The 17195-nt window shown below is 40.2% G+C and overlaps 2 long non-coding RNA genes across 3 annotated transcripts in view; both read right to left on the bottom strand.

Moving 5' to 3' along the window:
- The window catches only part of LOC135206272 (uncharacterized), a 77931-nt gene extending 61457 nt beyond the window's left edge, over positions 1-16474 (bottom strand). Inside the window, exon 1 of one of the 2 annotated variants that reach the window (XR_010312721.1) lies at positions 16374-16474. This is a non-coding gene — a long non-coding RNA (uncharacterized LOC135206272). The remainder of the gene's footprint in view (positions 1-16373) is intronic. The other variant, XR_010312720.1, reaches the window with a different exon arrangement.
- LOC135206509 (uncharacterized) lies at positions 1900-10669 on the bottom strand. Its single transcript, XR_010312779.1, has 5 exons — positions 10638-10669; positions 3176-3219; positions 2801-2867; positions 2456-2495; positions 1900-2151 (listed from the first exon to the last, which is right to left on the bottom strand). It is a non-coding gene; the product is annotated as an uncharacterized LOC135206509 (long non-coding RNA).
- Positions 16475-17195: the final 721 nt, after the last annotated feature.

Genomic DNA, 17195 nt, shown 5'->3' with positions numbered 1-17195 from the left:
ATACAGGGCATACTGCTGTGGGACTGGCTAGGGCACGTTGCAGTTTGGTAGACCAGGTCAGGCCATATAATTATAACAGTTGAAAGAAGAGCTGATCACATTTGGTTCAGGCTGGCGTGATTCTCTTCAGATTCTTTTATCTCTAATGCCAAGTGTTGTTAATTACCTTAAATAGGTAATTGAGCGTCAGCAGAGAAGTGTGGAATATGGGATACAATAGAGGTTACTTTTATTTAAGAGGCTGTTGGTCATGCAGATATGTTTGGGTGGAGTTTGAGAGGCAGAAGGCTTTAGATACCAACAGCAAGGGAAAGAGGTCTGGTTGAAGGCAAGAAGGGACAGGTCATCGAGATGTATGAACTTGCATGAGTTCGAGGGCGTCCTGTTCACCTTAGTCAAGGCAGGAGATGCTTGGTCCACAAGACAGCAATGACATCTCACGGCCTTCTCAGTGTTTAGGTGCTCCATCAAGTTGCCCTGGCGGGAGGAACCCTGTAGCCGACACCCTCTCGAGATTGAAATAAATTCCATGCACTTAGGCATGGACTACAAGGACCTAGCACTAGAGCAAGCCTTCAACCCTGAAGTTCCAGCCTACCAAACCGCCTTCACTGCCCTCCAGTGAGAAGACATCCTCATTGGTCCTTCCAAGACAACGCTGCTCTGACACCAGCACCAGCCACCTGCACCCCCTGATCACAGCCTCCTGGCTTTACTGTACGTCCTGAATTCTTGGTTCCGTGGTTCGCACCCATAAGCCAGCAAATTTTTCACCAACTAAAAAAATTCCCCTTCGGTGAACAAATATTAAAATATATTAATTTTGAAAAGCCTTTTCTTATAATAGTAGTTAATGAGAACCAGAAGGCTAACATCTCTTAATCCATTCTTTTCAAGCGGATGGCAAAATTTCCACCTAGTGTTCCTAACACTGAAAAATGTGACATTGAACCTCTGATGGATTCAGGAGTTGCTGGCGGGTGTAAAGCCAGAGATGAATTTGATGGCTTTGGCTTCGGTCATTCTGAGTTCATGGGGTCCCAAGGAATGTTTTATGAAAATTTCAGGCATATGTTCTTTACTCGGTATAAATGGGAATTTGAACCCCCTTTGGAAGCTGCTGACGGACATAAAGCCAGACTGACACTGTTGGCAATGCTCATTCTGTGTTCAGGAGACTCCAAGGAAGGTTTAGGGAAAGTTTCAAGCTTATGTTTTTCACTCTGACAAAAAAAAAAAAAGATATAGAAAAAAAATTTCTTTAGTTTTGAAGGTTCACTTTTTATTCTTAACCCTGGACAGGTATCGCTGTGTCTCTACCCCTTTAAAGGTAACGTGGGTCAACCTCGACCCGAGCGTCTAGAAAAATTTGCCAAAAATCAGTAACTTCATTTTTGCTGTACATTATAGTTTCTAAAATTAGTTTAAAGATAATACTATACTACTGAAGATATAAATAGTACCCATACACAAATTTAATATTTATTACAAATATTTTAAAAAAATAAGTATATAACAAAAAATAATTTACAGAAATATTTATAAAAAATACAAAATAACCTATATAAGAAAATAAATTGAGGGAATCCTTCCTCCCAAAACTACAATTTACAAGTCTCCACAGGCCATGAAAAGGTGTCGACCCATAGAGGTCAAAATCTGAAAAGAGAAAAAAAAAAAAAAAAAAAAAAAAAAACAAAAAAAAAAAGTGATTTTTTTTTAAAAAAAATTTTTTTTTTTTTTTTTTTGGCCCTCCAAAAACAGCAATTTTCAATTTTTTTTTTTTTTTTTTTTTTTTTTTTTTTTTTTTTTTTTTTTCCTTAAATGGAATTACAAGTGGCTGATTTTTATACAGAATAAAGTCATATCCTAAAAAGTAATTATGTAAAAATATTTGGACAAAGATGATGATCGCTGTTTTATTAGGGGCCAAATCTAAAGTTCACTTTTTTACCTGCTATTTTCACCATGAAAATTTCTTATAAAAATGGCTGTAACTACTATAAGATATGATATTTATGCATGAAAATCTACCAGAATATCACAAATTCTATAGAGAACAAGAATATATAGCGGTATGCAACTTACCTAATGGATATATACAGTAAATGGGCCCCCACCCACGACAAGTGCGACGGCCAAATTTGCTACCTGAAATGGAGGAATGGAATGTAATTTTCAATGTGTTATTTAGTTACCTAATTATGCGTAGATTTGCATAAGACTATTATGGTAGATTGCTGGATGTTTCAACATTATTTTGCAATTTTCAAAAAAAAAACTGACCCAAAAAACTTACTCTAATGTAAAGGTCATTTGTTGACCTTGTTTTACCATGAAAAATTCTGATAAAAATGGCTGTAACTACTATAAGATATGATATTTATGCATGAAAATCTACCAGAATATCACAAATTCTATAGAGAACAAGAATATATAGCGGTATGCAACTTACCTAATGGATATGTACAGTAAATGGGCCCCAACCCACCTACCTGAAATGGAGGAATGGAATGTAATTTTCAATATGTTATTTAGTTACCTAATTATGCGTAGATTTGCATAAGACAATTATGATGGATTGCTGGATGTTTCAACATTATTTTGCAATCATAAAAAAAAACTGACCCAAAAAACTTACTCTAATGTAAAGGTCATTTGTTGACCACCTTGTTTTACCATGAAAATTTCATATAAAAATGGCTGTAACTACTATAATATATGATATTTATGCATGAAAATCTACCAGAATATCACAAATTCTATAGAGAACAAGAATATATAGCGGTATGCAACTTACCTAATGGATATGTATGTACAGTAAATGGGTCCCCACCCATGACAAGTGCGACGGCCAAATTTGCTACCTGAAATGGAGGAATGGAATGTAATTTTCAATGTTTTATTTAGTTACTTAATTATGCGTAGATTTGCATAAGACTATTATGATGGATTGCTGGATGTTTCAACATTATTTTGCAATTGTCAAAAAAAAAATCTGACCCAAAAAACTTACTCTAATGTAAAGGTCATTTGTTGACCTCCTTGTTTTACCATGAAAATTTCTGATAAAATTGGCTGTAACTACTATAAGATATGATATTTATGCATGAAAATCTACCAGAATATCACAAATTCTATAGAGAACAAGAATATATTGCGGTATGCAACTTACCTAATGGATATGTACAGTAAATGGGCGACGGCCAAATTTGCTACCTGAAATGGAGGAATGGAATGAAATTTTTATACATTCAACTTACCTGTCAGATATATACTTAGCTTTAGACTCCGTTGTCCCGACAGAAATTCAAATTTCGCGCCACACGCTACAGGTAGGTCAGGTGATCTACCGTCCTGCCCGCTGGGTGCGGAATAGGAACCATTCCCGTTTTCTATCAGATTCTTTCTGTCGCCGGTACTGTCAACATTGTTGTTGGTACCTCCTGGCTGGAATTCTTTTTTCATCGCAATTGATCTTCTTGACCGACGTTTGGTGACGTACCTGGATCGTTGTATTGGCATACGCTATTTGTGGACCGTTTCTTGAACTTGATTTTGGATTTTTCTAAGAATGTCTGACTCTAGTGTTGTTGTGAGCTGTGTGAATGAGGGCTGCAGGGTGAGAATGCCGAAAACTTCGGTAGATCCTCACACTGCATGCAGGCGTTGTAGAAAGTATGAATGTTCTTTTTCTAACACCTGTAAGGAGTGCGAGAACCTGAGTGCAGAAGAATGGAAGAATCTTCTTATATGAAGAAGCTAGAAAGGGATAGGCTAAGGAAAGCTTCCAAAAGCCGAAGTAGATCTAGGTCTAGCGAACTAGTTTCTAGCTTTCTAGCTTCTCCCCATGATGCATTAATTAATCCTTTTCACCCATTTTAAATCCTACAGATTCAGCAGCGGAAATTGCGGATCTGAAGGCTACCCTTCATAGAATGCAGGTCAAAATGGCGGCATTAGAAGGTAAGAGTGGTGATTTAACAGTGGACAGTGATGTGAGTGTCCCCAGTGTAGTGGAGGGGGCGTCTGATCGGCTCTACAACGCTTCCAGTCTAGACCTCTTGCCAAGCCTCCCTAGGCCCCAGAGGAGAAAGGAATGGTTCCGAAAGCCGTACGAATGGTTGTAGAGGTTCCCCACCTGGTCCAGGCGTCCCCTTCGGCAGGTTTCTGTTTACGCCCCCAGACTGCCAGGGATCGCTACAGGAAAAGCACCCTTCGTGAGTGTTTTTCGTCGTCAGTCTCTCCTTCACCTAGAAGAGGGTGGAAAGACACGAATCTTTCTCGCCCCTTGAAGAGGAGCTGGAAAGCTACGGCGCTTGACTCTAGTCCAGAACACTTTCCTGAAGAGGCTTCTTCAGTAAAAAAGAGAACCTTGTTGACTCCAAGTGCTGTAAGGGAATCTCAGACACCTTCCAGATCTCCCTCCCCTCGTTCTGACACGGACAGGGATGCGACTACTGCTCAGATCCTACAAAAAGTGCAGGAACAGATCTCCTCATTGGTTGGAGTTCTTTCCAAGAAACCTCGTAGGAAAGATAACTCCCTTCCTATAAAGAGGTCCGCGGCGCTCTCAGAGGTACCTCCCTCGAAACGAGAGGTTCCTAAGATTGTTCCATCTTCTCCCAAGCAACGAGCTCCTATAGATGAGTGGTTATCCTCAGACCCGGAAGAACCATCTTGGCGAGAAGCGCCAGTTAGGACAGAAGCCCTTTCCAGGCAAGGAGAACTTTCCGGTAGAGAGGAGAGAATGTCCAGGAACGAAGAAGTAGACGAACTGAAGGACCGTTCCATGGATTTTTCCGAGCAAGAGGCGCCTTCCAAAGGTGAGGAGTCTATTAGGCGCTCGGAAATGATCAAGCGCACGGAATCTTCTACGGTAACAGAACGTACCAAAGAGTTTCCTTCCAAGCTCTCGGAACATCGCGGACGTTCCAATCTCTCCTTACCCGTGGAAGAACTTTCCATAAGACGCGCGGAACTATCCAGGCGCGCGGAATCTTCCAGGCGAGTGGAACATTCCGAACGTTCCAAACTTTCCAGGCGCGCGGAACCTTCCAGACGCACGGAACTTTCCAAGCATTCCACTCAAGCGGAAGTTTCCAAGCGCTCGGATCCTTCTGAGAGAGCGGGAACTTCAAAGCGCGGATCGCCTTCAAGACACTTGGGACTTTCCAAACGGGAATCTTTTTCCGGAAGGGTGGAACAGTCCAAACGAGCGAGACTTTCCAGACGAGAGGAATTTTCCGCACGAGAGGAACTCTCCGAGCGCGAAGAGCTTTCTACAGAAGCGGAACCTTCCAGGCTAGAATCGCCTTCCAAGAGTTCTTCTCCTCGGAAGCGATCTTCCTCTTTGGGACTTCAGAAGGAAAGATCGGTGATATCATGTAAGAGAATAGAAAGGACTTCCAGCTCTCTTACAAAAGAACGTAGAGTGTGTTTTTCCGCCAATCCTTCCCCGAATAGAGGCTCTCCTAATGCATAATATGTGCGACCTACGGAGTGTTTGTCCGTTGCAAGGGATCGTTCTCCTTCAGCTGGGCTCGAGCTAGAGAGGATATCTTTGAAGACGAAGCCCCAGCTAATGAAGGACTGGTCTAATTATAAGACTTTATCCGCACTTCTGCTCCAGGGAATACGGAGAATCGCTGAGCCCTGCCGCTCCGCCTTCGCCTCGGTCTCTCTGTCGAGCAATAAGCCATATAAGTCCTCTGCCTTCTAGAAAATGAAACCGGCCATTTCAATGAAGAAGGCTCTCCAATCTCTCGGTTCTTGGATGAATTCCAAGAAAGAACTAGGAAAGACTGTCTTCTGTATGCCTCCCTCCAGACTGACAGGTAGAAGAGGCATTTGGTACGAAACAGGAGAGAATATGGGCCTATCTCTTCCTGCTTCTGCAGAGTCGGATTTCTCGAGTCTGGTAGACTCTTCTAGGAGACAAGCCTTATCCTCTGCACGATCTACTTGGAGCATGTCTGATTTGGATCATCTCCTCAAGGGTCTCTTCCACGTGCTGGAGGTTTTTAATTTCTTAGACTGGTCCCTTGGGGTAATTTCTAAGAAGTCTCAAGAATCGGAAAGTCTTAGCCCGGAAGTGCTTCATAGCATTTTGGCCTGTATTGATAAGGCGGTCCAGGATGGTTCTGGAGAAGTAATCTTCCCTCTTTTGGAGCAGGGATACTTAAGAAGAAAGCGGGTTTGGTTTTTGGTTCTTTTCTGACCAAGGCTGTTTCTCCTTCTCAGAGAACTGCATTGCTGTTCGCTCCTTTATCTGAACATCTGTTCCCTTCTTAGTTAGTGAAGGAAATATCACACTCACTTACTGAGGAGGCGACGCAAGGCCTTCTTGTCCAATCGGCAAAGAAGAACAGAACAGTTACGACAGCTGCTAAAAAAGTCTCACTTCCGTAACAACAGCCCTTTCGTGGAGGTCCCAAGACACGACCCCCCTTCAAAAAGAAGACTCCGACAAGCGAGGAAGATCAGCCTTCCGTTCCTTTAAGAAGGGAAAATAGCATACAGAACCTCCAAACACTTGTGGGCGCCAGGCTACTGGAATACTCTGAAGCCTGGGCAAAGAGAGGAGCCGACCCTTGGTCGATGTCGGTTCTGAGAAAGGGATATCGCATCCCCTTCAGGGACAGACCTCTCCTGACGTCGACTCCTCTCGAACTGTCAGCTCGTTACAAGGACCCTGTGCTGAGAAACACCCTCCTTCAGATGGTAGAGGAAATGTGGAACAAGGGAGTCATCGAGCCGGTGCTAGATCCACACACTCCGGGATTTTACAACCGCCTTTTTCTAGTCCCGAAGGCTTCCGGAGGGTGGAGACCGGTTCTAGATGTAAGTGCCCTGAACCAATTTGTAGAAAAAGAGAAGTTCTGTATGGAGACTTCTGCATCGGTGATGTCGGCCCCCCTTCGTCCAGGAGATTGGATGGTCTCCCTGGACTTACAAGACGCCTACTTCCATGTTCCCATTCATCCCTCGTCAAAGAAGTACCTTCGTTTCGTAATGAAGGGGAAGATTTTTCAGTTCAGGGCCTTGTGTTTCGGCCTATCCACAGCTCCTCAGGTTTTTTACGAACCTAATGAAGAATGTAGACCGAAGTGCGGCTTCATGTTTAAAGGGAATAAAAAAAATCTCCCTTTACTTAGACGACTGGCTAATCAGGGCCAGATCGGAAACTCAGTGTTTGGAGGACCTAAAAACGACCTTAGACTTTATTTGATCTCTAGGATTACTCGTGAACCTCGAGAAGTCTCAGATGATCCTCAGCCAGAACCTGGTTTATCTGGGGATTCAGATGGATTCTCGGGTTTTTCGAGTTTTTCCTTCGCAGGAAAGACTCGTACGAGGCTTTATGAAAGTCTCAAACTTCTTTAAGGAAGACAAACAAATTTCAGCGAGGGAATGGTTGAGCCTTCTAGGAACTCTTTCCTCGCTGGAACAGTTCTTCCCCTAGGGAGACTTCATACTCGCCCCCTGCAGTTCTTCTTAAAGAAAGTATGTGGAACTGGAAGACAGGACAACTTTCGGAACTCGTTCCAGATACCTCTCGAGGTAAAGAATCACTTGAGATGGTGGTTAGCCCCCCTCAAAAAGAACGAGGGAGTGTCCTTATCCGTGCCGAACCCAAGCCAAGTGTTGTATTCAGACGCTTCGGAAACGGGATGGGGTGGCGACCGCTAGGACGAAGAAGTGTCAGGCACCTGGACAACGAGCAGGATGTCATGGCACATCAACTGCAAAGAATTGATAGCCATACACCTTGCCCTCAAGTACTTCGAAATCAAGAGTCAGAGAGACGGGGTGGTCCAGGTCAACTCGGACAACACCACCACTCTGGCATACATTCGAAAGCAAAGCGGGACTCATTCGTTCTCCCTCTTCAAACTGGCGAGGGATCTCTTAGTTTGGGCAAAGGAGAGAAACATCATCCTCCTCACGAGATTTGTCCAAGGAGAGAGGAACGTGAGAGCAGACAGACTGAGCAGGAGGAACCAGGTCCTTCCCCACAGAGTGGACCTCCACTCAGAGGTCTGTCGACATCTTTGGGCTCTATGGGGTAGACCTCACATAGACCTGTTTGCCACGTTCCTCTCCAAAAGGATAGACATCTTCTGCTCTTCAGTAGAAGATCCGAGAGCATTCGCTGTTGACGCCCTTCTACTAGATTGGTCGGGCCTCGATACATACGCCTTTCCCCCATTCAAAATTCTGGGCGAAGTAATCAGAAAATTCGTGGCCTCAAAGGGGATGCGGATATGACTAATAGCCCCATATTGGCCAGCTCAAGATTGGTTCACAGAGGTACTGGAATGGACGGTGGACTTCCCCAGATCTCTTCCAAACAGAGCAGATCTGCTCAGACAACCGCACTTCGAGAGGTATCATCAAAACCTCCCCAATCTCGCTCTGACTGCCTTTCGACTATCGAAAGACTCGTCAGAGCGAGAGGCTTTTCTCAAAAAGCTGCAAAGGCTATCGCTAGAGCCCGTAGACCGTCAACTATACGGGTCTATCAATCGAAGTGGGAAGTCTTTAGGAGATATTGTAAATCGAAGAAACTGTCCTCCTCCAATACCTCTGTGAGCAACATTGCAGATTCCTTCTTTTCTTGAGGGAAGAATCGCATCTTTCCGTATCCACTATAAAAGGGTACAGGAGTATGCTTTCAGCTGTTATCAGGAACAGAGGCCTAGAAATAGCTGATAATAAGGATCTTTCGATACTTCAAAAATCAATACTCCTAGAACCCCGAGCTGGAATCTGGACGTAGTCCTAAAATTTCTAACCTCGAAGCGGTTCGAACCTCAACACCTTGCCTCCTTCAGAGACATTGAGAAAATGTTTATTTCTGTTGTCTCTCGCTACAGCCAAAAGAACGAGCGAGATACACGCTCTTGATTCTAGGGTTGGTTTTAAAGGAGAGGCTGCCATTTGTTCGTTCCAGACTTTATTTCTGGCGAAAAATGAAAATCCTTCAAAGCCCTGGCCCAGGAGCTTTGAGGTAAAGGGCCTGTCGAACCTTGTAGACAAAGAGATTGAGAGGTCCCTTTGCCTGGTAAGGGCCCTTAAATTTTACCAGAGTAAAAAGAAGCAGCTGGGAGGTTGTCAACAGGGTCTATGGTGTTCTGTGAAAGATCCTAAAAGACCCATGTCTAAGAACGCCTTATCCTTCTTTGTAAGAAGTGTAATTACTGAGGCTCACAATGATTGCCCAGATGACTCCTTCAAACTTCTTAGAGTTAAAGCTCATGAAGTTCGAGCGGTTGCTACGTCTCTAGCCTTTCAAAGGAATATGTCGTTGAAGAATATTCTTGAAGCGACATATTGGAGATGCAATTCAGTTTTTGCATCTCATTACTGAGGATGTCAGGGTAACCTTTATGAGAAGTGCTTCTCTCTCGGTCCGTTTGTGTCAGCGGATACGGTGCTGGGACTTGGAGCAAAAACTGATCCTTAATTATTACCCTATAGTTAGAGATGTTCTTGGTTTTCGACTGTCAAAGGCACTAGGCGTTGCACAGGCGACCGTGGCTTTTTGTCAGAAGGAACTGAAGAATATCAGACAAATAAGGGTGTACCAAAATTTTTTTTTGGTACTGGTGTGTGTGTGTATATAGTGGTGTTGAGTTTTTGTTTTTGGGTGTTGTCAGGAGTTGGGGATAATCCTTACAATCTTTAGAACTAACACAGGTGTTAGGATCAGGTGGTCGGGATGTATGTTTTTGCTCCTCGTATATGCTTTTAAAGCAGGTGTATTGTCATATTAGTGGATTAGCACCCATTGACAAAGGCCATTTAGGCTCTGCCGAGTAAGTGGATAAGACCCCATTGGCAGACCCACAAGATCTCTTAGCCATAGATCACTATCTCGCTGAGGCTCTTGAAGCGAAGCAGACTCCTGGCAGTAGATACGAAGTCTTCGCTTAATCAGGTAGGAACCAAGGTTTATTTGTACTAACATATGTTGTTACCTGTCTATTTCAGTATTTAGCTGTCTCTTACCCACCACTGAGGGTGCCAATCAGCTAAGTATATATCTGACAGGTAAGTTGTATGTATAAAAATGATATTGTTATGATACAATAAAGTTTTATACATACTTACCTGCAGATATATACGATTAATGGCCCACCCAGCCTCCCCGCAGGAGACTGGTGGTAGAGAGAAAGAATCTGATAGAAAACGGGAATGGTTCCTATTCCTGCCACCCAGCGGCAGGACGGTAGACACCTGACCTACCTGTAGCGTGTGGCGCGAAATTTGAATTTCTGTTCGGGACGACGAGTCTAAAGAACTAAGTATATATCTGCAGGTATGTTATGTATAAAAAAACTTTATTGTATCATAACAATATCATTTTCAATGTGTTACTTAGCTATCTAATTATGCATTGATTTGCATAAAACTATTATGGTGGCTTGCTGGAGGTTTGAAAATTATTTTGCAGTCATCAAAAAGAAATATTTCGAAAAGGGAATATTTTAGAACATTTGGAAATATCGACAAAAATGAAAATTAATTATTACAGTATTTTAGGTAAAAAATGGATGATATATATTTTGTAAAGATTGAAATTATAGCATTATGCAAACAAGTTGTAAAAAAAGTTTCATGATGTAACTTACCTACGTACGAGGCACACACTTCGGACACAAGAAAAAAAAAAAAATTAGAAATGAGCACTCAAAAAAAAAAAAATAAAAATGAGCACTCGGGAAAAAAAAAATTAGAAATGAGCAACTCAAAAAAAAAAAAAAAAAATTAAAAAAAAATAAAAAAATTAAAAATGAGCACTCAAACATTACCCCAGGCACATACGGGATACAACACACCACCCTCCAACATATTCCAGTAATAAAACAAAACTATACTAGCATGAACCCTGTCTCTTCACAATGTTTACCATATAACTTTGCTTTAAAAAAAAAAAAAAAAAACACACACACACACACACACACACACACAGAAAGGGCATTCGAAAGGAAATGGATCAAGTGTCAATATATGGGATCCCAGCCACTTCCAAGGTCGGTCACGCAGGTGTTTACGCACAACAAAAGAGAGAGAGAGAGAGAGAGAGATGTTTACGCACAACAAAAGAGAGAGAGAGGGGGGGGGAGAGATTTTATTTTTCGCACAACAAGAGAGAAGGAGAGAGAGAGAGCGAGCTTTACTTACTGCAACTTTCAGAGATGAGATGGAATTATTTATATGGAGAGAGAGAGAGAGCTTTACTTACTATAGCTTTCAAAGATGAGATGGATTCATTTTTAGAGACCTTACCTTACAGACCTTACAGTTCGTTCGGGTTGCCCCAGGTCCCTCAGTGTGAGGCGCCTCTAATGTCTACCAGAGAGTTGCTAGTACATCTTCCGGTATATTTTGCATCTTCCAATCTTGGATGGTCTGGGATGCAGTTTTAGATATTTGTCGAGCTTATTCTTAAACACATCTACGCTCACTCCTGATATATTCCTCAGATGAGCTGGCAACGCATTGAATAGACGCTGCATTATCGATGCTGGTGCGTAGTGGATTAATGTTCTGTGTGCTTTCCTTATTTTTCCTGGTATAGTTTTGGGCACTATTAATCTACCTCTGCTTGCTCTTTCTGATATTTTTAGTTCCATGATATTTTCTGTTATTCCTTCAATCTGTTTCCATGCCTGAATTATCATGTAGCGTTCTCTTCTCCTTTCTAGACTATATAATTTTAAGGATTGTAGTCTTTCCCAGTAGTCTAGGTCCTTAACTACTTCTATTCTAGCTGTAAAGGACCTTTTGTACACTCTCTATTTGTGCAATATCCTTTTGATAGTGTGGGGTACCATATCATATTGCAATATTCAAGTGGACTACGAACATATGTTTTATAAAGCATAATCATGTGTTCAGCTTTTCTTGTTTTGAAGTGCCGTAACAACATTCCCATTTTTGCTTTACATTTTGCCAACAGAATGGCTATTTGATCATTGCATAACATGTTCCTATTCATCATCACACCAAGGTCTTTAACTGCTTCCTTATTTGTGATTGTCTCATTATTAGGTCCCCTATATGCATATAGCTTTCCTTCTCTGTCTCCATAATTTATTGATTCAAATTTATCAGAGTTAAATACCATCCTATTTACCTCTGCCCAAACATATACTTTGTTAAGGTCTCTTTGTAGAGCGTTCCTATCTTCATCACAAGTAATTTCTCTACTTATTCTTGTGTCATCAGCGAAACTACTCGCTACCGAATCCTTAACATTACTGTCTATGTCTTCAATCATAATAACAAACAATATTGCAGCTAGCACCGTACTTGTGGCACACCGGATATTACCTTGGTTTCATCCGATTTCTCATCGTTTGCAATAACTATCTGTTTTCTGTTGTGTAAAAATTCTTTTAACCATCTTCCTACTTTATCTACGATATTGTGTTTTCTAATTTTCTTTGCTCATATATTATGGTCTACTTTGTCAAAAGCTTTTGCAAAGTCTAGATAAACCACATCTGTTTTCATTTCCGCTTTTCATATTTTTGAATATGTTCTCACGGTGGACTAACAGTTGGGTTTGTGTACTTTTTCCGGGTACGAAACCGTGTTGTCCTATATTAAACAAATTATTTTTTATTAAATGTTTCATAATATTTTTCTTCATTACCCTTTCATACACTTTCATAATATGTGATGTTAGACTCACAGGCCTATAGTTACTTGCCTCTAGTCTTGATCCACTTTTGAAAGTAGGGGTGATATATGCTAATTTGTGCTCATCATAAATCTTGCCTGTATCTACACTTTGTCTTAATAATATTGCAAGTGGCTTTGCGATAGAATGAACTACTTTCTTTAACAAAATAGCAGGGACTCCATCCGGCCCTGCAGCAGCTCCATTTTTAATTTCATTAATTGCCTGCACAATATCAGCTTCATTAATTTCTATGTCAGCTAAATATTCACTATTTTCGTCCCTTACTTCTATATCATTATCTTCATTATCTATTCTAGGGGTGAATTCTCTCTTATATCGTCTGCCAGTATGTTGCAAATTCCTTTTTTTCATTCTTTAATCTCCCTTCAATTCTCAGAGGGCCTATTTCTATTCTTTTATTCATCTTCTTCGCAGATGAGTATAATAGTTTGGGGTTTTGCTTGATATTTAATAGGGTTTTTTCTTCCAAGTCCCGTTTTTCATTTTCTTTTGATTGTATAATCTTTTGTTCTGCATTTTCTATCTTACTTTTTAGTTCTATAAATTTCCATGCATTTTTTTCTTTGCAAGACCTTTTTTCCACTTTCTGATTTTCTGGAACAAGATCCTTCTGTCTCTTGGTATGCATGAATGATGTTTACTTTTCTTCTTCGGTATATATTTATCCACTATTTTCTCCAATATCTTATATAATATCTCCGTATTTACCCTTAGTCATTCTTATGTTCAATCACTTACGAAAATGTTATCCCAATCTTTGTTTAATTCTTCATTAATTTTCCTGACCATTTTTTAATATTTTTAACTGTAGAAGGTTGTATTTTTTTCCATATCCTTCCCACTTTTTCATTTCTTGCTTATCTCTATTTTCACTTGCTTTGGAATGAACTGTTATCTATTTTTCACTTGCTTTGAATGAACTGTTAATTCTATGACATTATGATCTGAAATACTCGCATTATAAACTATTATTTCTTTAACATAATTCACATCGTTCACAATACTTGGTCTAAAAAATTTTCCTTTCTTGTTGGCAGGTGATTTATTTGTTGAATGTTGTATTCTAGTAGCATATCTAATAGCTTTTCAAATTGCCTCTTATCTTCTGCACTACTATTACTCTCTTTTTTATATGTATAAGTACAACCACAGTCTCCTATTCATTCTTTCCATTCTACGAAAGGAAAGTTGAAGTCACCAGATAGGAGAATAGTCCAGTCCTTGTGATTTCTACATATATCATCCAATTTTTCAATTATTAAGTCAAACTCTTTAGTATTAGGAGGTCTATATATTACTATGTTCATCAATTTTTCAGATTCAAATTCTACCGCTATTAGTTCACATTCTGAGTTACTATATTTCTCATATATTTTTCCTTGTTTTTTGTCTTTCCCATATATTGCGGTTCCCCCTTGATTCCTATTTTTTCTATCTGATCTATAAGTTTGGAACCCTTTTATTTGATCATCATTCCCAGTCTCTGGAATACCAGGTTTCACTTATATTCATTATATCTATTTTCTTTTCCATTTTGGGTTAGTTCTTCTAAGTACTCTATTTTTCTTTTTGAGTTACTCGTAACTAAACCCTGCGCATTCATCACTATGATGGTTTGCGTGTTTTCTCCTCCATTTCAATATTGGTAGTAATAAGGATTTTCCCATGTCTCTTTCCTGTTCTGGTATGTTGTTCTTTTTTTCATTTCCAGAAATTCTGACATTAAAAAATCCAACTTTTCCATAATATTTGATCTTCCTTCATCATAATTATTCATTTTGTGTCTGAATCTGCAATTTTCTCCGTTTCTGCAATATCCTCTTGCATAATAAATACAGTTATTATCTCTTGAGTAGAATTTCGGAGCTGATGCTTTGAAATTTTTTGCTGACACCTCTGCATATCTCATTGGTGGTTTGCTTTTCTCTTTTACCTGATATTCTTGATTTCTCTCTTTATTTGTTTCTTTCTTATTTTGGATTTTATTACTTGGTTGGTTATTTATTTGATTATGATTCATGGCTACAGAGAGAGCGAAGAAGACGAGAGAGAGAGAGAGAGAGAGAGAGAGAGAGAGATATGCGAAACACTAAAACAAAGGATGAGAGAGAGAGAGACCCACAAATATACGAAACAAACAAAGGATCAAAGAGGCATTAGAGAGAGAGAGAGTGAGCGAGAGAGAGACCCAGAAATATGCGAAACACTAAAACAAAGGATGAGAGAGAGTGTGAGAGAGAGCCCAGAAATATGTGAAACACCAAAACAAAGAGAGAGAGAGAGAGAGAGACCCACGAATATACGAAACACTAATCATGAAGGATCAAAGAGGCTGAGAGAGAGAGAGAGAGAGAGAGAGAGAGAGACCCACGAATGTACGAAACACTAATCATAAAGGATCAAAGAGGCATGAGAGAGAGAGAGAGAGAGAGAGAGAGAGAGAGAGAGAGAGAGGGGGGGGGGCAAAACATTAGAAATGAGCACTCGGAAAAGAAGGTAAACTGAATCTTCGCATACAACGCGCCAACCTCCAACATATTCCACTATAAACATTTATACTAGCATGAACAAAACTATACTGACATGAACAACACTACTAGCATGAACACTGTTCAATTTCAATATGCTACGTTTACCTAATAATTTTGCTTTTTTCATATATATATATAAAAAAAGGGGGCATTCAAAGACGCATGGATTATTGGCGATATGGCACCTCAGCCACTACCAAGGTCGCGCACACGTTTGCTGCAAACAGCATACGAAGTAAAACGTCTCCCATACATGATTACGCACATAGTAAAACATTTCCCAATATAAAAAACTATACTAATTAGCTATTATGCCACAGTCCTACACGTATCGGCTACGTAATAACTTTGCTCTTCGCAAAAAAACACAGAAATTAGCACTTGAATGTCACGTGACCATAAGGGCATATCGTAGGTCGTACGTAAGTGGCAGGCATTCACAAAGGCATTCATTTTATTGAAACATCATCCTCCGACATATTCCAACAGTACAAAATACGATTGAAATGAACAATACTCAGTATCTGACATTTACCTAAAAACTTTGCTTTTTGCAAAAACTTCAAAAAATTACACTCGAAAGAAATTAGACAATATTTCTGCTATATGGCATCTCAGCCGCTCCCAGAGTTGCTCACGTGACCCATAAACATCCCGAAACAATTTACAATATAAAAAAAATACAATAATTAGCTATTATGCACACAGTCCGACATGAATTGGCTACGTAATAACTTTGCTATTCGCAAAAAAAACACAGAAATTGGCACTACAAGGTCACGTGACCTTGAGCGCATTTACGACATGATAATGCATTCACAAACGCATTCATTTTATAGTAACATCATCCTCCGACATATTCCAACAGTACATAGCACGATTAGAATGAATAATACTCAATATCTGATGTTTATCTAAAAACTGCTTTCTGCAAAAAATGCAAAAAGTGGCACTCGAAGCAAATTGGACAATATGGCGGTATGTGGCATCTCTGCCACTCGGTTTGTGGTGTATCACTTAGATATAGGACCCAGCTTGACTTTCCAACACAACAAAGTCACATGACTATACACACTGTTCATTGAGAAACTGTTATGTAATAACTTTGATTTTCGATCACTAACCTTTCTACTAAGATGTGGGTCGTCCTTGACCCAAGTGGTTCCTCAGAAAATAGGGATGCACTGAAGAGATGGGCTGGCATGTCTGCTCACCATCAAACCTGAGAGCATACTAACCGTCTGCAGGTCGATTACACCTGCATTCGACATGGGTGATAATTTATGGGAAAAAAACATGTTTTTTTGAAACACTCCTTGGGTCGTGCATGACCCACGATATCTGTCCAGGGTTTTAAGCCACAGTTCCCACCCGGCAGCAATACATGTTTGAGATGTTGGGGATGGGGGTGGGGTTAGATAAGTATAATCTAAAACACTTAAATAGCTACAAAGTTCTCAAATCCATATCTTGAACAGCACCATTTCTTATTCCGAAAATAAAACAATAGTATTAGTAATGGTCGGTCCTCTGTTCTCTTGCCAGACCACTAGGGAGATGTTCTCGAAGCTTGTTTATGAATTTCTTTATTTCCTTTGTTATGGCACTACGAAATTTTATGATGTTTGGTTCATTTGCCTGTTTCCGTTTGCTTTCTTTAACACAGACTGACCTCTCATTGTGTGATGTTATATACTTCTTGTTTTCAGTCCACTAATTTTCCAGCAACTGCTAATAAGGCATTTTAATTATTTGCCGTGAATAATAATTGGTTATAAAAGATGTTGTTGTAGTAATGTCATTTTCTCTCCTTCATTTCACAAGTTTAAGAGGAGCGTTTAAATTAAGACGACTTGAAGGAGAGATTGCAGTATTGCTTTTCCATTTACGTTCAGGATGGCTGTTCAGGTCGGTTGTTTCTTTACTGACCCTTTATCAAACCCATC

The sequence above is a fragment of the Macrobrachium nipponense genome, chromosome 11, assembly GCF_015104395.2.
Source record: "Macrobrachium nipponense isolate FS-2020 chromosome 11, ASM1510439v2, whole genome shotgun sequence".
Taxonomy (NCBI): Eukaryota; Metazoa; Arthropoda; class Malacostraca; order Decapoda; family Palaemonidae; genus Macrobrachium; species Macrobrachium nipponense.
Note: the sequence above shows the minus strand (reverse complement) of the source record. Positions and strands in the feature narration are given on the sequence as shown.